Source organism: Ictidomys tridecemlineatus, chromosome 10 (assembly GCF_052094955.1).
Source record: "Ictidomys tridecemlineatus isolate mIctTri1 chromosome 10, mIctTri1.hap1, whole genome shotgun sequence".
In the NCBI taxonomy this organism is placed as follows: Eukaryota; Metazoa; Chordata; class Mammalia; order Rodentia; family Sciuridae; genus Ictidomys; species Ictidomys tridecemlineatus.
The window spans coordinates 93,060,166-93,086,637 of NC_135486.1; the positions used below are offsets into that span (position 1 = coordinate 93,060,166).

A 26,472-nucleotide genomic window follows, 5' to 3' on the forward strand; every position below is an offset into this window, starting at 1 on the left:
AAAATCATGACATTTGCAGGTAAATGGATGGCGTTGGAGAAGATAATGCTAAGTGAAGTTAGCCAATCCCCCAAAACCAAAAGCCAAATTTTTTCTCTGATATAAGGAGGCTGACTTATAGTGGGGTAGGGAGGGGGAGCATGGGAGAAATAGACGAATTCTAGATAGGGAAGAGGAGTGGGAGGGAAAAGAGGGGGCAGGGGATTAGCAAGGATGGTGGGATGTGATGGACATCATTATCCAAAGTACGTGTATGAAGACACGAATTGGGTGTCAACATACTTTATATACAAACAAAGATATGAAAAATTGTAGTATATATGTGTAATAAGAATTGTGATGCATTCTGCTGTCATGCATTCAAAAAATAATAAAATCAATTTTAGAAAAAGAATGTGCTGTGGAAACACAACAGAATGGCACTATACTGACCTTGGGGAGGAGCAAACACTTCCAAGTAGTGCCTGTGGTTAAGCAAAGCTCTAAAGGAAGAGTAGAAGATGATTAAGAGACCTAAGAGGGAAGAGAAGGTAAGGAGACAGGACAGAATACTCTATGCAGAAGAAAAAGAATGGGCTAAAGTCTACGAGAATCATGAAAATTTAGTTCAGAGAAATATGATTACTTCATAAATGGAGCAATAACACAGTAATAATACAATGATGGTGGAAGAGGAGGACAGGTGGAGACCAGACCATGAAAGACCTTATCTGCCATGCTAAGTAGTAGTCTGAATGGAATTGGCACCTGTTGAAGGATGTACCCTACATATCATGTTTCTATTAGAGCAACCACCTACAGATGCTTTATATACTTTATCTAAGCATCTAAGCTTAATCCTGAACCAGTTGGTATGCCCCCAATCATTTGGCCAGCTTTACTCTCGAATCTTTCCACAATTAACCTGAGCTGTGTCTAGAACAAGAGCAGGTTGCATCCTCTGTTTGTACCATTGCCCAATTTGTTTTGCCTTGGTTTGAGATGTATACTGCTCCTCAATATCTGTGGTCCATCTGGGCCTACCATATACCATTGACTCTCCTATCTTATATAATTTTCATGGAAATATCTATTTTTCTCTATTTTAAGTCAAACTAAGATTTGGAACATAAAAATATATTAACTCCATCATTAACTCAACAAATACTTAAGAAACCATATACTAGGAAATATTCCAAGCAATATAGTAGTGACCCCAAAGTCTCTACCCTTATGGAAGGACATTTTAGAGGAAGAATACAAAAAAAATAAACAATATAACACACGATAGTTATGTAGAAAATTGCTATAATGATCATTATGTAGAAAACTTAAGGGGCTCTCTAGAGAGTATCATTTTATGTAGGATATACAGACACACATGTATACACAAATACATATATGCATGCATATACATACATGTATAAACATACACAAAAATACAGGTACAGACTATACAGGTTTTTTTACTCTGAGTATATGTCAATAAGTTCTTTAATGACTTCAGAATTCAAAAATTAGAGAATTCATATAAATAGTTTGAAATCATACTTAAGTAATGTCACAAGTTTCAGGACTCAGAAATTTTTCTGATTTTTAGTTTATCAAATTCAATGAGTAATTTTATTTTTAGCCTTACTGTGTGATAAATGTGATTTTTTAATAATCTAACTTATAGTCTGATTGCTCCTGGTTTAAAATAATGTGATTCAGTATATACCTAAATTAACATTTTGCTTTAAGAAAAGAATAAATGCTTTCCTATTTGTATTTTATCTTAGTTACTCATTTGGAATTGGAAGGACATTACTGTCATAATCTTGTGTGCATAGTAAGTATTTTGACATAAATTAATAGAGGTTCTATATTATATGCTGAATAAGAGATTTAAAAAGGGAATGGGGAAGCACTGTTTATATATTGCAGTTGAGATTTTCCAGAATTGTAAGATGGTATGAATCCTTATATTAAAATTACAGTAGTAAAATGCAGAATGACTAAGTTTATAACATAGCGAAACTGAATATTAGGAACAAGCAGAAAAATCTTAAAATCTATCAGAGACAAAATAAAGATTCTGTGCAAAGGGGCCCTCAATAGATTGTCCTCAGACTTGTCATTATTTCAATAGATGGAAGAGGACAGTAATGTGCTCAAGAACTCAGAGAAATTAACTTCAATTTAAAATTCGATACCCATCAAAACTACAAAACAGACATTTTTATAATTACACAGACTTAAATGATTAGCCAATCACAGGTTCTCATTGGAAAATTATTTTAAAATAGGAGGAAGCTAGAGAGAAGGTATGGAATCTAAGATTACAGTGAACATAGATATCAATAGAAATAAAAGTCTATTAACTACTGTTATATAATTTTTGGTGTAATACTGCCTTTAATCTGAATGATAAAATTGATAAAAACTATAACTCTAAATAACAATTTGAAATGCTTAACAGGAAGAGATTAAAATGCTGAACAATTTTAAATTTTGCTTAAAAATTTATAGGTAGGAATTTATGTTAAGATTTAATTGTGATCGCCAAAAAAAATAATAATAATAATAACATCTAGGAGACAGCGGTGATGCAGTGAGAGGAAGGCAGGACCGCCCACCACAGGTCTCTGTCCACTGGCTTGGGTTAGAGGCTTAGAAGCGGGGCCAGCAGCCTGAATTAGCCAATGGGGAGGAATCAGCTGGAAATCTAAAATTTTTTTGAGGCAAAATTGATTTCTATCTTGGGTTTGTCACCCTCTACTCCTACTGTTCCTGTTCAGACCTCAAATGATTCAGATCTTCAGACAGCATCCTCAAATTCAGGATGGCTGATACGTGAAGGGAAAAAGAAAGGCTGTAGGAAGAGCACAGAACCCTCTGGTCCAGGCTCTGAGAGCAAAACATACTCTGCCTGCCCTCCAAGATCCTGCATATGAGTACGTACAGTGTGTCCCATTGCCAGCTCTGCTGCTAAGAATAAGGAGAACATGAATCCTTCAAATCTGATGCCACCACCTAACCAAACACCGGCTCCAGATCAGCCCTTTGCATTGTCTACCGCCAGAGAGGAGTCATCCACTCCACGAGCAGATTTAGAGAAAACACGGGTTTATCCTTCCTAACTGATGCTCTGGAATGAAAAGTTTAGGAAAGGGTGGAAGTGGAAGGATGAGGATACTAATCAGAAAAATATGTGTAATACCATCAGAATTCACAGTCAAACAATGCACAGGCGTGGAGAGAGATTTTGAAGTATCCTTGTGGTCCATTGTTGATCTGATTTGAAGGGAAAGCAAAAGACTATTCACCAAAGGCAAGAATTCATTCCTGGGTGGAGTATGAGTTGCCTTTCGACAGGCATGATTGGATCATCAACGTTTGTGGCATACAAGTTACATATGTGATAGAGTAGTACCAGGGGGGCAAAGTCATTAAGGACTACCCGTTCACTGTCCTGGATGGCCACCCCACCTTGGATTTGCTTTCGGCAGTATGGAACAGAATGAAGGTTCACTGGGCATCATAAGCACTGTTTTGTTTGTTATGCAAAGTATAAAGTATTTTGTTTCTGAGAGATACATTAAACCATTTTCCCAAAACTGAATTGCACTCATGATGTTACGGGAACTTCAAGTGGGTAATCACGCTTCGTCCTTTACTTAGTCAAGGAACCATGCTCTGTTCAGTTTTGAGGTGCATTTTGTCTTGCAGTTTATAGCAGATTGTTTTAAGTTTTCTTCCCATTTGGTTTAAGTAAGAGGCATTCCTCAGTTTGTCCTTTAACTGCAATATTGCCTGTGTATTCATCTAGAAAACTGAGGTGAGGAAAGCTGCGTTTTTCTTACTGATTTCTCAGGAAATTTGAGAGGTAAAACCTGAAAGTCAGCGTGATGCCCGTGAGCTGTTACCTGGTCAAATCTTTTAACTAAAATAGTTTATTTTAAATAAGCAAGCAATATCTTTTTAAAAATAGATCATCATTTCTAAAGTCCCTACAATTTAGCAGTGACACTGAACAAAATGCAAAGCCATACCCTTGCACTCAGCAAGACTAAGATGTGTCTTGGCTCTCTAAATTCTCATTAATATGCATTTTTCATACTGGGAACTTGTTAAAAAAAGTTTCAACTTACCATGGGGTTCTGATGCATATGCTTTGAAACATATATTTTCATTTTAAAAATATTTTTCTGTTGTTCTGATATATATAACTCTGCTCCCCCAAAACAGTTCTCCTCATTGTCCTTCTTCCATTGGGAACTCCCCCCACCCCCACTGGCCTAACCCAAATTTAAAAACCTGGCTCAAGACACAATATCAGTGATTATATTTTGCTGAGTATTAATATTTACAATAAGAGTATTTTTCTAAGATGTAGTATGCTTGCATCAATTCATTGTCTCAATTTTTATGTTTTAAGGAGGCTCTAAGATGGTTGTTGAAATTCTTGTATCAGTAACCCCAAAACTGGTTGTTCTAATTATATCAGCATGTTACAAATGACTATTTTTTAAGTGTTAATAATATTAAATCATTTAATTTATCCTAAAAAAACCCACAAAAAATACAACAACAACAAAAATAATGGCATCTATTGCTTCTTAGTTGATAAGGCAAGGAGAAGAAAAAGATCAAAAACTTTTTTCAACCCAACAGAAAATAGCAAAGGAGAAAAGTGCAAGGGAAACAGTATTAAAATTGTAACTGTTAGCAATATATACAGTATGTCAGCAATCATAATAAATATGCGTGGATTAAACTAGGAGCTGGCAAAGGACCAACTTTTCTGTAAAAGTTTATTATAAATATTTTAGGCATTTTAAATCACATACAGTTTTTGCAACCCTTTAAAAATGTAAAAACCATTCTTTGCTTGCAGGCCATATAAAAACTGGTTTCAGGCCAGATTTGGCCTATGGGAGTAATTGGTCAACCTCTGGATTAAATTTTTAAGAGACAAAAATTTCCAGGTTGATTTTTTTAAAAAGTGAACTATGTACTTCTCACAAAAGAAGAGGGGAAAAAATATAATGAAAAGTGGGAAATGATACATACGACTTTATTAACCAAAGGAAAGTTAGACATCTTGGGTTGGTTTTCCCAAAAGCACAAGTTGGGAAAACAATGCAAGGGCAGATAGTTTATTTGAAAGGTGATCCCAGGAAAAACTAGCAGGGAAGTAGAGACATGATAAAAGGAAGAGAAGAAAGTCAGTTAGAGATGTGTTATCAAGCCAGCTACCACTGTGGAACACTGGGAGACTGAGTAGAACATGCCTCAGGGTTATCCACTGGCAGCCCAAGGAAGCTTGAGTGTTTATCAATCAGTTACTTAAGTTACCTATTGTTCTCTTCTGCAATACTATAGAATATATCCTTGTCTACAAGTAATGGGTTCCAGTCATTTTTTTCTACTATAAAACATAAAATTAATAAGCTTGATCTAATAGTTTTGTATAAAAGACTATGTCTGCTCTTATAGAAAATATATATTCTTTTCAAGAACCATAAAATATCTTAAAATATTGGTCATGAATTAAATAATGAAGGAAAACAATAAGTTTTAAAGAATTGTTAACATTTAGAAACATTTTATGACAAGAGTAAGTTTAGCTTCAAATCAACCATAAAAGGTCAGGAAACATGTTTGGAAACTTCAGTTGTTAAAGAAGATATCATACTAGAAATTATACTTAGCACTAAACAGCAATGAATGCACTACATAAGAAACAACTAAAGTTAGAGGTTAATTTACAACACAAAATGCCTTTTTAAGAAATAAAATATATTGCCAGGCCCAGTAGCACATACCTGTAATCCCAGTGCCTTCAGAGGCTGAGACAGGAGGATGGAGAGTTCAAAGTCAGCCTTGGCAAAAGTGAGGCACTAAGCAACTCAGTGAGACCCTGCCTCTAAATAAAATACAAAATAGGGCTGGAGATGTGGCTCAGCAGTCAAGTGCCCCTGAGATCAATCCCTGGTACACACCTCCCCCCGCAAAAAAAAGAAATAAAATATATTAAAAATAAGTGATTGGATTATTCTATTTTGTCCTATTATTCCAGATGTGAAACACTTATAAAAACTTAAAAGTAGTATATATAATTATATAATATGATATGATTATATAATAAGAACAATAATATAATTATATTATAATATGACAAACATATTATTAACTAATATAATTATATATAAGCTCTAGATTGTGATTTCTAAAATATTTTAATAAAACACTGTCAATTTTATTGAAATATTACCAGAACTGAAAACTTGGGACTTTTGGGTTAAAAATCTAGAAAATGGAAGAGCAAGCAAGTCCAAGAAATGTAGAAGAAGAGAACTAGTAAAGAATAGAAATTAATTAAATAAAAGCAAAGGAATAGAAGAGGGTATAAACAAAACCAAAACCCATCATCTGAAAAAAATGAATAAAAATGATCATGAAATCGAAGAGAGAGGAGGGGTGAGAAAGGGGAGGAAATATAGAATGAATTTTTAAAAATCATGCTATAGGCATGTAAAAATGTACCACAGGGAATTTCACATTTATGTATAACTAGAAAAAAAATCAAAAATAAATCAGTAGTAGAAGGAGAATGGGGGAAAAAAAGAGGGGAAGTAAGAGGGAGGAAATGTGAACTGAAATCCAGTTCTACGCATGTATGATTTCCTTGCGATATATGATACTTCAATAAAGAAGTTAAATTAATAAACCAGTAACTTGCAACAATTTTTTAAAAATCACCAAAAAAAGACAAAAAGCAATCATTTATAGTAATAGTATCCAAATAGGGGAATCTAATGGAAAAATTATGTTATATGCATTATAAATGTCCAAATGAATCTTACAATTAGTATTTCTATAATGCATTAATAAAAACATTAATAAAGGGGGATATACTACAGTTTTCTTTTAAGTCAAAAAAGATTATTTATGAACAAATTTAAGCCCCAAACTTAAAAATATAGATAAAATAAATTATTTATTTAAAATTTAAAATAAAATTTAAAGTTAATGAAAAATTGGAGAACACAAATTGTCTAATAGTTGTTAAAGAAATTAAATCAGTGATTAAAACTGTCTTTTCCACCCAAAAGTTACCAGGCATTAATGATTTTACTGCCATGTTTTACTTTCAAGTTACAGATAATCTCTGACTTATATACATTATTTCAAGGAATGGGAAAATAGGAAAAGCCATATAGCTTCAAACTAAGTATAATCTTGAGATCAGAAAAATGATACAACTGTAGACTCATTTTGTTGATAAGCCCAAATATGATCATTTTTAAAATATTCATTTTTTAGTTGTAGTTGGACAAAATACCTTTATTTTATTTATTTATTTTTATGTGGTGCTAAGGATTGAACCCAGGCCTCCCATGTGCTAGGTGAGTGCTCTACCACTGAGCCACAACCCCAGCTTTCATTATGATTTTTTAAGAAATCAATTAACTAGGGATAGAACTGAACTTTTCTTAACAGCCTAAGTAATCACAGCCTAAAGTAATCATGTTTATTGGCAAGATTTCATCATCAAAATCAAGGAGAAGATATATTTTATATCACCACTGTACTCAATAATGCACTAGGGGTTCCTCTCTTAATGTACAATCGAAAAAACAAAAACCTAAGCAGTATGAAGACTGGGAAGAAATGTGAGGCATATTTATATATACACAAAATCTAAGAGATAATATTATTTCTGGTAATGAAACAATATAAAATGTAAAGATCAGTTTGTGAGGTGGTTCATATTTTTGGATATAAAGCTGAACATAATCAATAACACTCGAAACAATCAGGAAAGTAATACAAAAACCAGACTTTTTATAAAAACCACAAAAACAAAGGATAAATCCAATGAAAATGTACAAGATAATTTAAAATAATATGACGTATCATTAAAATGAAGGAAATCCCAAATAAATGAAGAAATTCTGAATAAAAAATATGTTTTTGGATAAAAAAGTTTCAGTACAGCAAATATAAACATTATCTCCAAATTGATTTGTAAATTCAATGCAATTCCATTTTAAAATCCATAAGAACTTGAAAAATATCCTTAATATTCATGTTAGACGAAAGGACAAGAATAGCTAATTTGTTTTAAGAATTGAACTAGGTGAAGAAGGAATCAATAATTTTTGTAAAATTACAGTAATCAATACAGTGTAATTTTGGCATTGAGACAGGCAATATGACAAGCAGAACACAATACAAATCTCAGCCCTTGGATAGAGGGAAAGTTAAGATTTATTTGTAGTATATATCAGCAATCTAATCAAACTATGGAAGAATGATTAATTATCCATGTGAAAAAAAACTATTAATTTTCACCTCATTTCCCAGACTGGATTCAAAACTAAATATGTACAGCAATATTTCAAAAAACTTTGAAAATAGCACCGGAGAACATCCTTAAGACACAAGGGTGGACAGAGAGAAAGTTATTAATATATGAAAGAAGTTAAGGAAAGAATTGATAAATTTAGCTTCATTAAAATGTAAAAGTAGAATTCATCCGAATTCTAGATAGGGAAGAGGGGTGGGAGAGAATGGGAGGGGGCAGGGTAGATTAGCAAAGGCGGTAGAATGTGATGAACATCATTATCCAAAGTACATGTATGAAGACTCGAATTGGGTGGTAACTTACTTTATATATAAACAGAGATATGAAAAACTGTGGTATATATGTGTAATAAGAATTATAATGCAAAAAAATCCCCAAAGTACATGTATAAAGGCATGAATTGACGTGAATATACTCTATATACAAAGATATGAAAAATTGTACTCTATACATATAGTAAGAATCATAATGCATTCTGCTGTTGTGTATTTAAAAAATAAAATCAATAAAACTAAAAAAAAAGAATGGTGTGACTCTACTTTGTGTTCAACCAGAGACATGAAAAATTGTGCTCCATTTGTGTAATATGAATTGAATTGCCTTCTGCTATCATATACAACAAATTAGAATAAAAAAATTAAAAAGAAAAAAATGTAAAACTATAAAAAGATACTATAAATAACACTGAGGTAAAAACATAAAGCTATTTACAATGTACATACCTGACAAAGGATTAATTGCTGATGTATATAATGACGGCCTACAAATTAACAAAGAAATAGCTCAATAAAAACTAAGCAAAGTTATGTTAGATGACAGTTTATAGAAGAGAATTGCCTAAAAACTAGTAAACACATGAAAAATGGTTCAGATTTTCTGGTTGTCAGAGATATTCAAAATAATAGTAAGCTCTTATTCACATCATGAGATTAGAAAAGTGTTCAAATCCTGAAAATACCAAATGGTGTCTTGAATGTGAAGTAAGGAGAGTTCTCAAATATTTCTGTTGGAGATGTTCATTTATACAAAATATTTGGAGAATAGTTTGACAATATCTAATAAAGACAAAACTACAGGGGCTAGAGTTCTAGTTCAGTTGTAGAGTGCTTACCTAGCACATGTGAGGCACTAGGTTTGATCCTCAGCACCACATAAAAATAAATAAATAAAATAAAGGTATTGTGTTCATCTAAAACTAAAAAATAATTTTTGAAAAGACGAAACTATGTATTGATGCACTAACATGCATCAGCATTAAGCCCTAGACAGGGATCCTTACTAGAGGAACATTTTCAGACTGTCATGCAAGGGAATTTTCATAGGAATGTTCATTGTAGTGGTTTTAGTAATGGTAAAAATCTCAAACCATTTGAATGTCAATTAATAGAAGAATACACAAACTGTGATTCATGCAAGCAAAAATGAATACTATATGACTTAAAATGAATTGGAGCCATAGGTATCAACATGGACTGACATAAAAAAATCATAATATAGAAGGGAAAAGTTGTGAAATGATATGTAAATATGATGCCATTTATATAAAGTTTATCATCTTTCAAAATTATACTGCTGCCTATTATTATGGAGATCTCCACATATGTAGTATATCTGCTCATTTTGTGTTGCTATAACAGAATACCTGATGCTGAGTAACTTATAGAATAAAGAGTTTTATTAGGCTCAGGATTCTGGTGGCCAAAGGGTATAAACAGGACAATGCTGACATTCTGGTAAGGACCCCTTTGGCTGTGTAAACATGGTAGAAAAGCAGAAAAGGAAACAGCTGTGTAAAGAAGACAAGAACCTGGAACAGCATCACTTTATAATAATCTGCTCTCAAGATAAGCATTAATTCTGGCTGGGGTTGTGGCTCAGTGGTAGAGCGCTTGCCTAGCATGTTTGAGGCACTGGGTTCGATACTCAGCACCACGTAAAAAATAAATAAATAAATAAAGGTATGTGTTCACCTACAACTAAAAAATAAATGTTTTTTTTTTTTAAAAAAAAGATAAGCATTAATTCACTCATGCTCCTAGAGTGAAACCCCTAATTACCTTTCACTGGGCCCACCACCTCAACACTGCTCTACAGAGGACCAAGCTTCCACCACATGAGCCTTTGGGGGACAAACCACATTTAAACTATAGGATGCAGTAAAGTATAAAAATTTATGTGGAACACCAAATGATTGAGAGCAACTATCGTTGAGAGAAGACAGAAGTGCATAGGATCCAGGGAGGATTCTAGGGGATGACAACTTATCTGTGATATTTAAAGCTTTTGTTATCAAATCAAAGACACTATCAACAGAGAGAAAAGGAAACACATAGAATGAAAAGAAATATTTACAAAACATGTATTCGATAAGTGATTAATACCAAAGTATATAAAGAACTCTTGAACCCCCCGCCCCACGTGCACACACACACACACACACACACACACACACACACACACACACAAACCCTTGATTCAAAAAGGACAAAGGACTTAAGGAGATATTTTTCCCATGAAGATTTACAAATGACAATAAGCACATGAAAAAATGCACAACATCACTAGTCATTATGGAAATGCAAATCAAAACCATAATAAGATACCACCTCATACTCATGTGGATTACTGCTATTAAAAATTAGAAAATATCAAGTGTTATCAAGGATTTGCCGTCATTGGAAGCTTTATGCACTATTGATGAAATGTAAATAGTACAGCCACAGTCAATAAAAAGTATGGTGGTTCAAAAAAAAAAAACATGCACACAAACGAGGAATTCTGCCTCTGGGTGTGTGTCCCCAAAGGTTTGAAAACAGATTCATGAAGAGACATTTGTACACTCATATGTGTTGCAGCATTATTTACAATGACTTGTATGTGGAGGCAAACCAGATATCCATTGAGAGATGAATGGATAATACATATGCAAAATGTGGTGTATACATACAATGGAATCCCACACAGAATCCAAGAATCAAGGAGGAAGGGAGGAAGGGATTTCTCACATATACTGCAACACGGGTGAGTCTGGAGGACATTATATATGTGAAAACAGTCAGTCACAAAAAGACTGATACTGGGATACTTACAGTAGTCAAAAACATAGACACAGAAAGAAGAATAGTGTTTATCAGGGAATGAGCAGTTATTGTTTAATGAGTCTGGAGCTTCAGTTTTGCAAGATGAAACAAAGTCTGGAGGGAGGTAGTAGTAGTGATGGTTGCCACCAACTACAACAATACAAATCACTTAATACCAATAGATTCTATTCTGGGGAAAAAAAGGTTAAGATGGTAAACTTTATATGTGTATTTTACCACAATAAAGAAAACTGGGGAAATAAACTAAAGGTATAAGGGCCAAGGGAGTTTTGAATGGCTACAAGAGATTAGTTGAAGCAATGAATCCAAGATGCATTAGGTAAGTGCCAAAAAATGGGGGTGGGGCATGGAGAGGTGAGTTAATACACAGCAAGTGAACAGACAGCAGGCAAGCTGGACAGACAGATAGGAGAGGTTTGAACTGGTGACAGTTTGGAGTGAGCATTATCATCTACTTAGTGAAATGACATGATGTTTTCCCATTTCAAAAGGTAGTTCTAGTTCATGCATTTTAATATAGTATTCCATTTTATAGATGTATCATAATTAAGTCAATCCCTTACAGATTGGTAAATATGTATGTGTGTATAGGCAGGTAGATAGATTAGTGTTATTTTAAATCATAGTAAGAAATACTTCATCTTACTTAATAATGAATTATAAACCTTACAGAAATTCTCACCAAGAAGTTTTTGGCCTTCTTGAGACCAGTGGAAGAACCTCAAGACCAAAGCCACCAACTGCTGCCCTCTCTAAGGAGAAGCACAATGGTCACTACCCTTGAGGTGGACAGCCTGGAACTTGTCTGCACACAAAATCATATAGGGAGAGAGCTCCGGTTATTCCAACTCATCCATTAGTGTAGATGGTTTACTTAATGCAACAAAAATTACTGAGCAGCCTTCCTGTGAAAAGAACTCTCTCAGGATCTAAAAATGTAAAAATGCTCTTGAATATACTATGCATAATTAGATGCATACATAAATCTTATAATAGAGAGTAAAAAGCAGAAGTATATTTTCCATGAAGTGAATGGAGCTCAAGTAACAGTGTCCCTCATTTAATATGGGCTCCTTTCAATGCTCTGGGGGAACCCTATAAATATATTTATATAGTCATACATTTTGGTAACATTTGCTTAATCGAGATTAATTTTTTAAAAATTGCAATTAGTTAAACTACTGTCTCTCCCCAGTGACTTTCCCAGTGTTGGAATGCCCACGGACATTTTTGAGTTCTAGCAAAGGTTAAGTTGTATTGAAAGTCACTTTGATTGAGCTTATTGTCAAATAAAGTTATTAACCAAGGCAGAAATAAGTGAGTGTGAGAGGACACATAGAGTTTGAAGTGTATGGGGCCAGAAGCTAGTCTGTTGAAAATCCTTCTAATCAGTCACATAAAACTAAACAGAGAGTTTGGCTCCCATGAGCATCTAATTAAAACAGAAGTCTCTGAAGTCAGGAACAACACTGTCTAAACATTAATACATGCACTGTACATATTTTTTTATTTTGTTGGTAATTCTGTAAAATAGATTTTCAGGGTAAAATCTTGTGGCAGTACTACAAAGAGTAAGTACCTCTATCCCATGAATTGTATGCTTTATTCATCCCAATTACAAGCAATAAGAAAATTATGGCCAACCCTTATAGAATATGAATTATCTTTCCAATTTCTCAACAAAAAAAATACTACCATTAAAGGCCAAGAGTAAGGTGGTTCATGGCTCGGGAGGTTGAGGCAAAGTCAGCCTGAGAAACTTAGCAAAGTTCTAAGCAACTTCATGAGACCCTGTCTCAAAATAAAAATAAGAAAAGCATGGGGGATGTGACTTAGTGGTTAACTGCCCCTGAGTTCAATCTCTAGCACACACACACAAAAATTACCATTAAGTAACTGTGACGGGTAATTAATCTTATTTTTCTCAAGTGTATATTTTTTTATATTTTAACTTTTTAAAACTTGATTTTTGGGGGGCTGGGGATGTGGCTCAAGCGGTAGCATACTCGCTTGGCATGCCTGCGGCCCCGGGCTCGTTCCTCAACACTACATACAAACAAAGATGTGTCCGCTGTATATACCCCATACAAAGTAATGATTGGAACATGAGAGAAACACATGGGGTGAGAGGTAGGGGCAGTAGGAGTTCTAAGAAGGAAGAAATTATCAACCACAATGATGATCAAGGAAAGGTTTCCTCTAAGCCATGATCCACTGGAAAAACTTTAATTCAGAGATATGGTGAATGATTTTTTAAATGAAGAAAGTAATTCTTCATAACTTAAATTTCTATATCTGGAACTACCCAAATACTCTCAGTTTGTTATTGACACATCCTCTGCAGTCACATCCTTTCTGATCCAATTTCTAACATCCTTGTCTGCTGATATCTTGCAGACATAGGTTCGCATAACAAACAAGTGTGAAGCTGATGGGTATTCTCCTATCAAACCAGGAGAAATAAGACACTTGTGTAATGCAGTCCAGGCCCTATTACATGAGTTATGTGGAGACAAACAAACTTCCTTTCCCACTCTTCAATTATGGAATAATTGGTGAGTTGGAGTCAGAGAACATTTTTAGGTTTAATGGTGGACTCACCTTCATTCATTCATGAAAAGTCATGAGAAGGAATCAATCAAATATTACATTTAGGGGCCAAGAAGAGTTTCTCCTGTGAAGCAGTATTGCCTAAGTTCCATTATGTTATAGCAATAACTTGTTAAGATTCTGTGTGTGTGTGTGCGTGTGTGTGTGTGTGTGTGTGTGTGTGTGTGTTAGAGAGAAAGAGAGAGAAATAAAAAAAGGGAGAGAGAGGGAAAGAGAGACAGCGACAAAAAGAGAGAAACAGAGAGACAGGACTGAGAAACAGATTGAAAGCAATCATGCCCGAAGAAGCGGGGTGGTCTCCAGAGGAAGTGATGGTGTTCTGTGTCTACAGTTACTTCCTCCCTTATCTGGGACTACTAATCTCTTAGCAGCTCACCCTCCAGGGGTCTGGTGACTCATTGGGCAGTTCAAGGGGCCCTGGACTTGGATGACTCAGCATTGAGTAAGCTTATTACCAACCAAGCTGACCTCAGCTGGCAAGAGAGCATCAGGAGGAACAGGGTCAGTGCTGGGGATCTGAAAAGCAAGACTGGAGACAGGTGGGAACAACTGAGGAGTTGCTCAGTCATGAAGGAAGAACTGAGAGCCATAACTCCAAGAGCTGGGAATACAGGAGCAATCAATCCTGACGATGACAGCCTGATTGCCAGGGTGGATGCTCTAGGGCCTGCTGGATATCAGCAATGCCCTTGTCATCTGAGCAGTCGTGGCTAACCTCCGATAGAGTGACTGGCCTTCCGCTTGGTGCTCAGGACTGAGCTCCTGCTTTCCACTCACTCCTGACTTGGTTTTCCAGGTGTCTCAAGATTGCTGGCAGAACTCTGGATTTCTGAGGCTAGGATGTCCCATGTCACCTCTTTCCAGCCAGGGATTGTTGTATATTATCCTGCCTAGACTCCTATACCTGTGTTTTGCCAGCCTCCTCTACTTGTATAACTTCAGATGGAAACAGAACACACACAGTTAACAAACCTTTCCAAGTGTCAAACTCTGTGTACAGACTGTCATATTCACTATTAATGCAATTTCTTCTTTTACAACTCTTCTCTAAGACAGGTATAATTATCCGTATCACAGGTTAAGGAAACAGACTAAAAAGCTGTACCTTAATAGGTCACATGAATGCCCATTTTTGCTCTGATTTTATTCCTTTGTATCCTGCATTCATGAAATGTACTTTTCTTGCCATTCTTTAAAGGATCATTTCATGAATTAAATTAAATCCTTAATATGGAAATGTCTAACATGTAATAGATACTTAACAAATAGCAAAATTTCAAAAAAATTCATCCTATTCTATCTTGTGTTTAGAGTATCTGGCTCCCCTGATGGAATCTGGGCCTGGTACATGTCTAATACAGCACCAGGGTACATAGTATTTTATAGTAAATGTTGGATAGAATAATTAATGAAGCATCAATGGAAGCATTAACTTTCACTTAAAGGGTCTATAACTGTATCTCAGTGAAGTGACCACTTAGCATGCATAAGGCCCTGAGTTCATTCTCCAACACAAACACACACACACACACACACACACACACACACACACACACACACACACTCTCACACACACATCATTTAGGATTTGTGAAAAACCTAAAGATCGTTCTTTTCCCAATTTTTATTACTCTCAAGTGTCTATGTTTGGTGTCTATTACTCCAGATCTTCTCTTTTGCTAGAGTTTTCTGCAATTGAATCTCTTCAGCTCACCAACCTCCCCCACAGCCCCACACCCCACACTTCTCTGTTTTGCATGTCCCTGGCTGTGGCATCTCAGGCTCTCCCAGCTTTCCAGTACCTTTACTTTCAAAGCCACAACCCTGAGATTCTGGATTAAGAAGGCCAGAGGGAGTCAATGCTTATGTGAAGATAACACTCCACTGCAGTGTGGTTAGTTCTGGGCTGAGTGAGCCTACCTGCTAGGTCAGCACCTTTTCAAATAATTGAGCAGTCTACTGAGAGCCTGCAGTGGGAATCACAGCAAAAGCTTTGGAGAGAAGTCCAAGTTAGAAGTCTATAGATGCTTTCCCTCCAGCCAGCAGTTCCATTAAGGAGATTCATTTTAGTGTTTTGGATGTGTGAAGATTTTAGTTCAGTCATGGCACATCCAGCCATTATTCAGTCCTCAGATTCACTTCAGTCAGCAGGTTCAAAGGAAATTCAGAAGGAAAATCCTAGGGAAAAGGAAACTCAGGCCCCTGCTCCAACTATTTTGAGCATCTATTAGAAATCACAAGAATGATACCTGATATTCATGGCAAAAATTGCCTCTAGATCTTGGTCAATCTCCAAAATTAAGGCTCTTAGAAAATTAAGGCTCAGGATAAAAATTCTTGAAGTATAGAGGATGTAGTGACCTAGAAATTCATGCTTCTAAAGGCCTTTTGTCCCATGGCTAGAACCACCTAGTGACTACCTCGAGACTCACCTCTGTCCTAGGCTCTATGATCAATTCCATTTTGGCCCAGGGAGAATGTAGGAAGACTTAGGTGTCCATGTGGAGCTTCAGCATGGAGTCAGCTCTGTTGTAGTGCCTACTTTGATCATAACTCCTGAATCTGGTAAGTGTATTCTTACCTTATTCTTTTCAGTCAAGTCTCACCTTGTGACCCAGAAGTTCCAGACCTGCATCCTGCCCTTACTCTTGCACATTGTTTTCAGAACTAGAAGCTAGCCTTGCTATCACAAGAACTTGCAAACATCAGGCACCTCTGTTGCTTTTCGAGTGTAAAGTTAATTTAGCTCACTCACTGCTGAAATTCTCTAGGGAACTCCTCTCTAATTCATTGCATCAGCCATGTTTTGCAATTCAGTCTGCTCAGATCTGATCTTGAGAGAATAGAGTTGAGTGGATTAACTCATTCATGTCCAACATCTCCATCTGAAGATAGAATCATGGGATGGATGACAGCTGCTAGGGTAGCAGTATTTACAGAAATCTTAGAAATATCACTGAGTATTAAAGAGATCCCCATTTCTGCCTCTGAACTGAAAACTACCAACCATCCCCAAAAGCTTGGATTCCAGTACAATGTGTGTTCATTCACATCAACCTTCCAAAACCTTGGTGCTATCTCGTATGCCTGCATTTCAAAGAGCTCCCAATTAAAGATCTTAAACTGCTGTGAAGCAGTAAAAATTTCCCTAAACAATAACTGTACAGAGGATCACTTCTAAGAGTGAGATTTTTGTTATTTCATTTCAGGCATTCTAAATTAAGCCCTGGAGAAACATTTTACTGCTAATAAATAATAGGCTTGTTGTAATATGCATTATTGCTGAGATAATAGGCTACATCAATATCTATTCATGTTATTGTAACTGGGAAATAAGACCTGAGAATACTATTCTATTTCCCAGGATTGAGAAAAAACAAATGTTAATTCTAATACTGTCATGTTTGGTTTAAATTATCTACTCTAAAATATAGACATGTATTCACTTTCAATATAATGAATTCATTTGTTACTCAGGCACATTTGGTTTTTATCAAATTTCTTTCTAAAATAATTTTATATGGTAGGACACAGAGGAACAAAATGGTCCAAGACTTAGCAGTTGATAAATAATACACTGAAACTCATTAAAAGAGAATATTGGTAAAATCCTACATTTCAAAAAAGGTGCTATATAATAAACTCTAAATTATATATCTTCAAGACTTAAAAAAATCTTAGCTCAGAGTCTTATGCATGTTTCTTCCCTGGTAGGCTAACATTTTGTGTTGATTTTTAAAAATTTGAGTCTCCAGATGTACACCAATTTTTAACAAATATAAACAACTCTTCAGGTGGAAACTGTCTCTGACTTTAAGGTTTGAGTTTTAATCTGCAAGAAGGATTGCTTAAAAGTTAACTATTTTTCTCCTGTAGCTATTTTAAAGCTTAATTTTAAAAAGGCATTTATTATAAAATAAATTCAGGTAGTATGGAGATTATGAAATAATTGCTTTGGGAGAATCTAAAGCTGCTCCAAGCCTTTTGTTCCCAATTCCACAACCATCTAAAGCTGTACTACTAAGTGGATACTAATAGAAAGTGAATTAGCCATAAATAGTCAATGAAAAAAAAAACAGTTTAGTAAAATCATTTTAAATCCAAGCTAACACTTGGTCTAACCATAGATCGTCTAGTGAAATTCATCATGCCTAAGATAGATAGATAAATACACTAACTTAAAAAAAAACTATGTTCTGGAGTTAAAAAGGACCTTGAGTTTGCAGAACATTGTAAGGATGGAACTAGAAATGTATTAATAAGTAGAAAAATTATTCTACAAGTTTTAGAGTTTATTTTCAAAACTTAGAGTAAAATTTGACTTCTGTAGCTGACTGACGCTCCCACTGAAGCATCTGAGAATTGAAGGAATTGATTTTTAAAAATTTGAATCTTCCAAATGGACACCTGCTGAGGGCCATTGCCAAGTAGGAATGACGCATGGAAATTTCCTTGCCAGCATACCCCATGTTAAATGGACTTGCCTTGGACATTGCATGTGTCTTTGAGAAAGGTGACCCTGCTCAAGGACCAGGGTGGATCCAGGATTAGGGTGTATCCTGCAGGTTTTAGGAAGTATCAGGGTTTATGACAATTTGGGTTTAGGGCGTTCCCGGTTTAAGACAAGTTTAAGGCATTCCCAGTTTAAGACTATATGGGTTTTAAGGAAGTTCCAGGTTTAAGTTTATTGCTGCTGGGAATAGGGTGTTCCGGCTGCCTGAGTTTCCCTCTGAGTTCTCATGGAGAGAAAGTTTTGGGACGTGAATTGTGCGGGAGAACTTGAATTTCCCCAGAACGTGTTTGTAGAGGCCGGTGTGAGTTCGGGAATAAAGAATTGCTGTTTGAATCTACAAAGCTGTGGTGCCTCCTGATCTTGTGACCAGCCAAGACATTGGCAGACACCAATTTTTAACAAATATTATCAACTCAACAAATATTAACAACCAATATCACAGAGAAAAAGTATATTGAAGAAAATTTATCATTAAGTTTCTCTGTAAACCATTTAGTGAATCTTAGGCCACGAAAGACAAAAGCTAGGAAACTAAACTGAAACACAGTGGAATTTTTGATAGTCTCATGGTGAGAGAGAGAGAGACAGAGAGAGAGAGAGAGAGAGAGAGAGAGAGAGAGAGAGAGAGAGAGAAATTGGATTTCAGAAACTATCAGAGAAGTTGAGAATAAAAATACTCATTTTTTAAAATTTAGGATTCTTGGAGCCTACATTACCCCCTTGGTTTTCCTTCTTAGATCAAGAATGAAACAAAGATCTCTAATTAATTTCCACTATTACTGAATATTGTAGTAGAAGTCCTAGCCATTACAATAAGACAAGAAAAAAGATAGAATGGTTAGAAAGACAGAAACTGTCTTATATACTTATACTTACAGAATTCAAAATAATGTATAAACTATTCTCATTTATGCTATAATCACATTTAAGTCAGGTTCCTGCTACAATGGAGTGTGTTAAAATTCCTCTATGCCAAAAATCTTACTAGAATGCATTTTTAAACTGTATGTTTGTGGCAGTCAGAAATGTTTGTATTTTAAAATCAAACTAACATTGGTTTTAAAAAAGGCATTATGGTTCATAAGTAAATGAATTTAATAAGGGCATTAGATAAAAGTTCAATACAAATATCTTTGGAAGTTAGGGGTGTTGCTCAGTGGTAGAGTAATTGTCTAGTTCATATGTGGCCCTGGGTTCAACTCCCAGTATTGCAAACAAGAAAGAGAGATAAAAAGAAATAGAAAGGAGATCTTTTTATATATATATATAATACTAGCAAAATAACTTTAAAATAAAAAAATAAAATATACCATATATAATAACATCATATATTATAAGTATGTAGTATTGCATCTCATGAAAAATGTACAAAACTTCTATGCAGAAAATTACAAAACATAGAAATAAATTGAAGAAGAGCTAAATAAATGTATGCTATAGTCATAGATTGCAAGACTAATATTATTAAGATTTAAAGTCTTTACAGATCCAACATGGCGGCCGGCGAGGAAGCAGCGATTCCAACGTCTCCACTTTAACGGGATAAGAAAAACCCATCGGAAAAGCTGCAGCCTACCTACGGAGGAACTTCTAGCATAATTTCCTTAAGAGGAGAGCTGCCGTGAACTGGTAGGTTTATTGGAAGTGACAGTTTGTCCCAGAGAAGTGGATCTTGGACGGCCACATGGGCACAGAGGTCTAGTCCCCAGCCATCAGCCGCTCCGGCAAGTGGCTCCCACGGGACGCCTAGCTCTCACCCTGCGAGCAGCCGCCCCACCCACCCGGTTCCTAACCACGCGGCCGCAGCTACCCGGCTCTACAGGTGGCCCCTCGGCGGGTGCAGAAGTCAAGTCCTGCAGCCAGCAGCCGCTTTTGCAAGTGGCTGACACCCGGAGCGGCTTGGCCTGCCCCGCCCGAACCGGCAGTCGGCCTCCGCCATCCGGGCTCCCCCGGGAGGCCTAGCTCTCGCTCTGGGAGCAGCCGCCTCACCTGCCCGGTTCCTAACCACGCGGCCGCAGCTACCTGGCTCTACAGGTGGCCCCCCCGGTGTGCGCAGAGGTCCAATCCCGCAGCCACCAGCAGCTTCTGAAAGCGGCGGCGGCCAGGAGCGGAGTGGTAGCCCAAACCGGCAGACGCCCCCGCCATCCCGGCTCTCCCAGGAGGCTCTGCTCTCGCTCTGCGAACAACCAAACCACCCGCCCGGATCTTAACCACGCAGACACAGCTGCCCCACTCTTCAGGCGGCTTCCGGTGGCCCGACTCAGCTAGAAGGGTCCCTGCATGGCCAGCACATGGCCATGACCTCCGGGCTCTGCTAACAGCCCCGCCCACCTGGCGTACAACCGGGAAACTTCAAAATCTCTCCGTGGGCGTGACCGCAAGGACCAAAGGACTCTCGACCCCCAACTCCCCCTACTGCCAGAGTCAGGCAGACCTGAGACCCACCAGCGGAACAGGCCTACAGGCCAGCCAGCATGGTAGACACGTCACACCAATTGGAGTAGGGGCAGAGCAGAGCAGCCGCCCGCATCCGGATCAGGCCCAACGACCCGAGGGGGTGGTAGTCACATCACCACAATTGGAGTGGGCACAGAGCAGAGCCACCACCCGCACCCGCAGGGTGGGCAGACCTGCGAACAACTGGCAGAGGAGGCCTAGCGGCCTGCCAGCACGATAGACAGATCACCCCAATTAGAGGAGGAGCACAGCCACTACCCGCCCTGCAAGGGAGATTTTTCAACTATACAAGAGCAATATAAATAATTAGGGGGAAAATCTCATAAACACAACAGTTTCACCAAGCAGAAAGAAACGTGAGCAGCATGAAAAGACAAGGAAAGAAAGGACCACAAGCAATGCAGGTCAACTCAACTTTAGAAGAGGTAATAGCTGCAACAGAGGGAATGTCAGATAAAGAGTTCAGGATATATATGCTTCAGATGATCTGGAGTCTCAAGGAAGACATGAGACAGCAAAATCAGACAATGAAAGATCACATTGACAAGGAACTACATAAACAAATCCAGGAAGTAAAAGATCAATTTCACAGAGAGATAGAGGTAATATAAAACAAACAAGTAGAAATCCTAGAAATGCAGGAAGCAATAAACCAACTTAAAAACTCAATTGAGAATACTACCAGCAGAGTAGATCACTTAGAAGATAGAACATCAGACAATGAAGACAAAGTATTTCAACTTGAAAAGAACATAGACAGCTCAGCAAGATTGCTAAGAAACCATGAGCAGAACATCCAGGAATTATGGGATAACGTTAAAAGACCAAACTTAAGAGTCATTGGGATACAGGAAGGCACAGAGCTCCAAACCAAAGGAATAAACAATGTATTCAGTGAAATAATACAAGAAAACTTCCCAGACTTGAAGAATGAGACAGAATCCCAAATCCTAGAAGCCTACAGGATGCCGAATGTGCAAAATCATAAGAGATCCACACCTAGACACATTATAATGAAGATGTCCAACATACATTATAAGGAGAGAATTTTAAAAGCTACAAGAGAAAGGAAGCAGATTACATTTAGGGGTAAACCAATCAGGATAACAGCTGATCTCTCAACACAGACTCTGAAAGTTAGAAGATCCTGGAATAACATATTTCAAACACTGAAAGAAAATGGGTTCCAACCAAGAATCATGTATCCGGCGAAATTAAGCTTCAGGATGGAAGATGAAATTAAAACCTTCCACAATAAACAAAAGTTAAAAGAATTCGCAGCTAGAAAACCATCTCTTCAAAAAATCCTTGGCAAAACATTACAGGAAGAGAAAATGGAAAATAACATTGAAAACCAACAGCGGGAGGTAGGACAGTAAAAGGGAGAAAGTAATCAAAGAGGAAAACAAATCAGGTTTAGTAACATTAATAAACAAATATGGCTGGAAGAACAAACCATATCTCAATAATAACTCTAAATGTTAATGGCTTAAACTCACCAATTAAGAGACACAGGCTAGTAGAATGGATCATAAAACAAGACCCAACAATATGCTGCCTACAGGAGACACATCTGATAGAAAAAGATATACATAGACTGAAAGTGAAAGGTTGGGAAAAATCATACCATTCATATGGACTGCGGAAACAAGCAGGAGTGTCCATACTCATATCTAATAAAATAGATTTCAAGCCAAAGTTAATCAAAAGGGATAAAGAGGGACACAACATACTGCTCAAGGGAACCATACACCAACAAGACATAACAATCATAAATATATATGCTCCAAATAATGGTGCAGCTATGTTCATCAAGCAAACTCTTCTCAAGTTCAAGAGTCTAATAGATCACCATACAATAATCATGGGAGACTTCAACACACCTCTCTCACCACTGGACAGATCTTCCAAACAAAAGTTAAATAAGGAAACTATAGAACTCAATAACACAATTAACAACCTAGACTTAATTGACATATATAGACTATACCACCCAACATCAAGTAGTTACACCTTTTTCTCAGCAGCACGTGGAACCTTCTCAAAAATAGACGATATATTATGTCACAGGGCAACTCTTAGACAATATAAAGGGGTAGAGATAATACCATGCATCTTATCTGATCATAATGGAATGAAACTGAAAATCAATGATAAAAGAAGGAAGGAAAAATCAAGCGTCACTTGGAGAATGAACAATAGGTTGCTGAATGATCAATGGGTTTTAGAAGACATCAAGGAGGAAATTAAAAACTTCCTAGAGGTAAATGAAAACACAGACACAACATATCGGAATCTATGGGACACATTGAAAGCAGTTCTAAGAGGAAAATTCATTGCTTGGAGTTCATTCCTCAAAAAAAGAAAAAAACCAACAAATATATGATCTCTTACTTCATCTCAAAATCCTAGAAAAAGAAGAGCAAAACAACAGCAAAAGAAGTAGAAGGCAAGAAATAATTAAAATCAGAGCTGAAATTAATGAAATCGAAACAAAAGAAACAATTGAAAAAATTGACAAAACTAAAAGTTGGTTCTTTGAAAAAATAAATAAAATCGACAGACCCTTAGCCATGCTAACGAAGAGAAGAAGAGAGAGAACCCAAATTATTAGCATACGGGATGAAAAAGGTAATATCACAACAGACACTTCAGAAATACAGAAGATAATCAGAAATTATTTTGAATCCTTATACTCCAATAAAATAGAAGATAGTGAAGGCATAGATAAATTTCTTAAGTCTTATGATCTGACCAGATTGAGTCAGGAGGATATAGACAACCTAAACAGACCAATAACAATAGAGGAAATAGAAGAAACCATCAAAAGACTACCAACTAAGAAAAGCCCAGGACCAGATGGGTATGCAGCAGAGTTTTACAAAACCTTTAAAGAGGAACTAACACCAATATTTTCAAACTATTTCAGGAAATAGAAAAAGAGGGAGAACTTCCAAATTCATTCTATGAGGCCAATATCACTCTGATCCCTAAACCAGACAAAGACACTTCAAAGAAAGAAAACTACAGACCAATATCTCTAATGAACCTAGACTCAAAAATCCTCAATAAAATTTTGGCGAATCGGATTCAAAAACATACCAAAAAAATCATACACCATGATCAAGTAGGATTCATCCCTGGGATGCAAGGCTGGTTCAATATACGGAAATCAATAAATGTTATTCACCACATCAATAGACTTAAAAATAAGAACCATATGATCATCTCGATAGATGCAGAAAAAGCATTCGACAAAGTACAGCATCCCTTTATGTTCAAAACTCTAGAAAAATTAGGGATAACAGGATCATACCTCATCATTGTAAAAGCAATCTATGATAAGCCACAGGCCAGCATCATTCTGAATGGAGAAAAATTGAAGGCATTCCCTCTAAAATCTGGTACAAGACAGGGATGCCCTCTCTCACCACTTCTGTTCAACATAGTCCTCGAAACACTGGCCAGAGCAATTAGACAGACAAAAGAAATTAAAGGCATAAAAATAGGAAAAGAAGAACTTAAATTATCACTATTTGCAGATGACATGATTCTTTACCTAGCAGACCCAAAAGGGTCTACAAAGAAACTATTAGAGCTAATAAATGAATTCAGCAAAGTGGAAGGATATAAGATCAACACGCATAAATCAAATGCATTCCTGTATATCAGCGACAAATCCTCTGAAATGGAAATGAGGACAACTACTCCATTCACAATATCCCCCCAAAAAATAAAATACTTGGGAATCAACCTAACAAAAGAGGTGAAAGACTTATACAATGAAAACTACAGAACCCTAAAGAAAGATATAGAAGAAGACCTTAGAAGATGGAATAATATACCCTGTTCATGGATAGGCCGAACTAACATCATCAAAATGGCGATATTACCAAAAGTTCTCTATAAGTTCAATGCAATGCCAATCAAAATCCCAACAGCATTTCTTGTAGAAATAGATAAAACAATCATGAAATTCATATGGAATAATAAAAGACCCAGAATAGCAAAAACAATGCTAAGCAGGAAGTGTGAATCAGGTGGGATAGCGATACCAGACTTCAAACTATACTACAGAGCAATAGTAACAAAAACAGCGTGGTACTAGTACCAAAACAGGCGGGTGGACCAATGGTACAGAATAGAGGACACAGAAACCAATCCACAAAACTACAATTATCTTATATTTGATAAAGGGGCTAAAAGCATGCAATGGAGGAAGGATAGCATCTTCAACAAATGGTGCTGGGAAAACTGGAAATCCATTTGCATCAAAATGAAACTGAATCTCTTTCTCTCGCCATGCACAAAAGTTAACTCAAAATGGATCAAGGAGCTTGATATCAAAACAGAGACATGGCGTCTGATAGAAAAAAAAGTTGGCTATGATCTACATACCGTGGGGTCGGGCTCCAAATTCCTCAATAGGACACCCATAGCGCAAGAGTTAACAACTAGAATTAACAAATGGGACTTACTCAAACTAAAAAGTTTTTTCTCAGCAAAAGAAACAATAAGAGAGGTAAATAGGGAGCCTACATCCTGGGAACAAATCTTTACTCCTCACACTTCAGATAGAGCCCTAATATCCAGAGTATACAAGGAACTCAAAAAATTAGACAAAAAGACAACAAATAACCCAATCAACAAATGGGCCAAGGACCTGAACAGACACTTCTCAGAGGAGGACATACAATCAATCAATAAGTACATGAAAAAATGCTCAACATCACTAGCAGTCAGAGAAATGCAAATCAAAACCACCCTAAGATACCATCTCACTCCAGTAAGAATGGCAGCCATTATGAAGTCAAATAACAACAAGTGTTGGCGAGGATGTGGGGAAAAGGGTACACTGGTTCATTGTTGGTGGGACTGTAAATTGGTGCAGCCAATTTGGAAAGCAGTATGGAGATTTCTTGGAAAGCTGGGAATGGAACCACCATTTGACCCAGCTATTCCCCTTCTCGGTCTATTCCCCAAAGACCTAATAAGAGCATGCTACAGGGACACTGCTACATCGATGTTCATAGCAGCACAATTCATAATAGCAAGACTGTGGAACCAACCTAGATGCCCTTCAATAGATGAATGGATAAAAAAAATGTGGCATTTATACACAATGGAGTATTACTCTGCATTAAGAAATGACAAAATCATAGAATTCGGAGGGAAATGGATGGCATTAGAGCAGATTATGCTAAGTGAAGCTAGCCAATCCTTAAAAAACAAATGTCAAATGACTTCTTTGAAAAATGGGGAGTAACTAAGGACAGAGTAGGGACGAAGAGCAGGAGAAGAAGATCAACATTAATAGGGATGAGAGCAGGGAGGGAAAGGGAGAGAGAAGGGAAATTGCATGGAAAGGGATGGTGATCCTCAGGGTTATACAAAATTACATACAAGAGGAAGTGAGGGGTAAGGAAAGAATAATACAAGTGGAAGAAGTGTTTTAC

At 36.7% G+C, this 26,472-nt stretch overlaps 1 pseudogene; it reads left to right on the top strand.

Annotated features, from left to right (window-relative positions):
• Nucleotides 1-1,705: 1,705 nt before the first annotated feature.
• Nucleotides 1,706-3,583, top strand: LOC101961174 (holocytochrome c-type synthase pseudogene; annotated as a pseudogene).
• The last annotated feature ends 22,889 nt before the right edge of the window (nucleotides 3,584-26,472 follow it).